A 3,789-nucleotide genomic window follows, 5' to 3' on the forward strand; every position below is an offset into this window, starting at 1 on the left:
GCGCGAAACTGTGCTCTCCCAGCGTACAATGTATTCGATGAAGGCGTCGTTTAAAACAAATGAAATCGTTCCCAAGGAGATATTGATTTTTCGAGAATCATATGATTCTCGAAAACACCGATTCGAAGATTATGTAAAAGTGTGGTGGTTGTATGTGGTAGTTAAATGGATTTACGGCTGAATAAGTGAGTTTTTAATTCAATAAGTTTGTGCTTCTTCTATCGTTCGGGTAAAGTTGCCGATGATGTGGGTCCTCACCGATTTCGATGACTTTGAAATATGTTATAAATTCGATGTTTTAAATATCTTTTTCCTTTGAAATGAAGCTCATCGACATCGGCGAGGAAATATGTAGTATGTACATCGATCGATTTACAATTACAAATTTTTACAATAATATCGTAAACTAAAGCCGATCGACAGAAACTGTAAAGGGAAATGTTGTTCAGAATCATGGTATTGACAACATATCCAAAGCTTATCGAAATCGGATAGGAAATAGTACATCGATCGATTTACAATTACAAATTTTTACAATAAAGTAACTGTAAAGGGAAATGTTGTTCAGAATCATGGTCTTGACAACATATCCAAAGCTTATCGAAATCGGACAGGAAATAGTACATCGATTGATTTACAATTACAAATTTTTACAATAATATCGTAAACTAAAGCCGATCGGCAGAAACTGTAAAGGGAAATGTTGTTCAGAATCATGGTATTGACAACATATCCAAAGCTTATCGAAATCGGATAGGAAATAGTACATCGATCGATTTACAATTACAAATTTTTACAATAATATCGTAAACTAAACCCAATCGACAGAAACTGTAAAGGGAAATGTTGTTCAGAATCATGGTATTGACAACATATCCAAAGATTATCGAAATCGGATAGGAAATAGTACATCGATCGATTTACAATTACAAATTTTTACAATAATGTCGTAAACTAGAGCCGATCGACAGAAACTGTGAAGGGAAATGTTGTTCAGAATCATGGTATTGACAACATATCCAAAGCTTATCGAAATTGGTGAGGATTCACATCATCGAGAAACTTTTGTTCGTTACGACATCGCGGCGTGCCACCGACACTCGGCTGCCGGCTCGCCGGGCTGCACGCGTCTAGCTCGCGCTCTGATTGGTCTGTGTTTTTCGTTAATAACTCGTTAACGAAGCCGCGGACGACATTTTTTCAAAGGAAAATGTCGCTTGAAATGATCTCAGGAACCTCCCATTTTCGGCTCCGGACCTAATTTTGAGACACCCTGTATATACAATACAGAATACAATAAGAATAGGAAAATAAGAAAGTTTTACGTCAGGACAATTTTTCAGCAGTATTCTGAATTTTTTGCCTACGCCGTTGAGTACCCTCACTGAGTACCCTAGGGTGCGTCTGATTCCCTCTCTTCGTCACGCGACTCGAGTAGTGGGGGTGACTGCGTTGGCCAATAGAACGCTCTGGTGGAAACGGCGTGTGAGCCTAGGCGCCCCCCCTCCAAGCCAACCAATCGGGTGCGCATTCTTGCCTACGTCACCGCATTCCTGCCAGGGATCTTCTCGTCAGCTCACAACAGTAAGGTGAAGTGCCCTAAGTCTGGACAGTCCAAAAGTGATACCTAAATCTGGACAATTAAATTTTCATAGTAAAATCAGTAATTAAGAGATTAAATAATTATATTATATATTCTGAGGCCTCTTAGCTACAAGTAGGTGTGAATATTATTTCATTATGACATCAATTGACATTTAAAAATAAATTCAAAGTTCATCTTAAAACAGTATACAAAATAGTCTATTTACATGCGAATCATGTGCATTTATAGTTCGAACTTTTGTTAGAAAAAAAGATATAATTTAAGCCTTCGGACAAAAAGTAATTATCACGCATAATAATATTGATATTTTAAAATAAATTGGCAATCAAACTTAACGTAAACAATAATTATTAATCCGAATATTAGATGTCCAAGATTAGGACTGTTTTCAAATATAAGTACTCCATTCTGGGACGCGATGACGCAGTAGCTGTCCCACTTTAAGGTTATACGCAGTTTGCTTACGCTTGAAGCCGGACACGCGTTTGTAAATAAAATCAACGCATTGTTTGCAAAATATTTAACTAAATATACGTATAACTAGTCTTCCATTAGCTTGAATAACGTATGTAGAAAATGTATTCCAGTTGTGACGTTAATAATACTTTATGTTTACATCATAAATCTATCCGTATTACTACCTAACCTTAAAAGTTGTATTATGACAAGTTTTCTTAAAACAGTAAATGAAAATTAATTATTCATGTCGGTATAATTCTTTAAAAAATGTTTTTTCAGATTGTAAACTTGCTTTAAAAATTAAAATGTCAGGATGACCATCACTAGAAGTAAAACTCTTGATCCTAGTCGAAACAGAATTAATAAGTATGATAGAGTACAAATTAAAAGTAACAGCAAGCCAAAAGTCTTCATAAAATCTAAGGATATTATTAAAAATGACAGATTAAAGGACAGTAGAAGATTTAATAAAAATAAATATTTAAGAGAATTGAAGAATCTCATTCCGTTGAGTCCATCATACAAGCTCTCAATGCAATGGATGGTGGGTTATCGTTCAGGGAAGCTGCTAACCTGTATGAGATTCCAAAAAGCACATTGCATTCAAAAATGAAAAATTTAAGTTCTGTGGATGCTAAGAAAGGATCACCAAGTGTACTGTCTAAGACAGAAGAAGATGACATAGAAAAATGGATTATTTACTGTGCCGAGCAGGGATTTCCAGTAACAAAAGATATTGTGTGTGATCAAGTTCAAAAATTTATCACTTCAGAGAACAGAAAAACACCTTTTAGAAATAACAGACCAGGTCACCGCTGGATTAATGGATTTATGAAGAGACATACAAACCTAAGCAAGCAAATCGCACAAAATCTTACTGTAAAAAGAGCGTCAGTTTCTGAAAGTGATTTGAGGCTTTGGTTTCATGATATTGAAAGCAAAATGAAAGATAAAGGAATACCCTTAACAGATCCTAAAAGAATATTCAACTTGGACGAATCCTCTTTCATGCTTGTACCCAAAGAAAGTAGTGTTTTGGCAGAGAAAGGTGCACCAGTAAAAAGAATTGTTTCAAACAATGAGAAGGGCTGCTTAACAGTATTGTTTACAGCATCTGCTGAAGGGGTAATTCTACCTCCAATGATCATGTTTGATCTAAAAAATGTACCCAAAAAAGAAATCTTAGAGAAGATTCCAGAAAGCTGGGGAGTAGCCTATAGTGATAATGGCTGGATGACAGCAGAAACTTTTTTCCAGTTTATAGCAAATATTTTTGTACCTTGGCTGAAGAAAAATAATTATCAATTCCCTGTAATTTTGTTTGTAGATAACCATGCGTCACACGTTAACTTGCCTTTATGCAAGTTTTGTGTAGAAAACCAAGTGGAATTGGTCGCACTATATCCCAATTCTACTCACATAATAGGTCTAAAGCAACTAATGACACAGAAAGAGATGAAATTAAAGAAGAAAAAGCAAAATTATGCACTCAATTAGACAATATGGAAAAAGAAGTATTGTCTCTTGAAGTGATTGCTTTACAACAAAAAATAAAAATTAGAGAACAGAATTTAATAGAATTTAATAGAATAATATTTTTGTATGTAATTTGTTAAAAATTTTATAAAGTTCGATTTAATAGACATAATTATATGTTGTGGGTTCGTAAATAACGAGAAGCACCTTCAATGGTTAACGATATAAACATATATTTGGTTAAATAA

The sequence above is a fragment of the Lasioglossum baleicum genome, chromosome 5, assembly GCF_051020765.1.
Source record: "Lasioglossum baleicum chromosome 5, iyLasBale1, whole genome shotgun sequence".
NCBI classification, from domain to species: Eukaryota; Metazoa; Arthropoda; class Insecta; order Hymenoptera; family Halictidae; genus Lasioglossum; species Lasioglossum baleicum.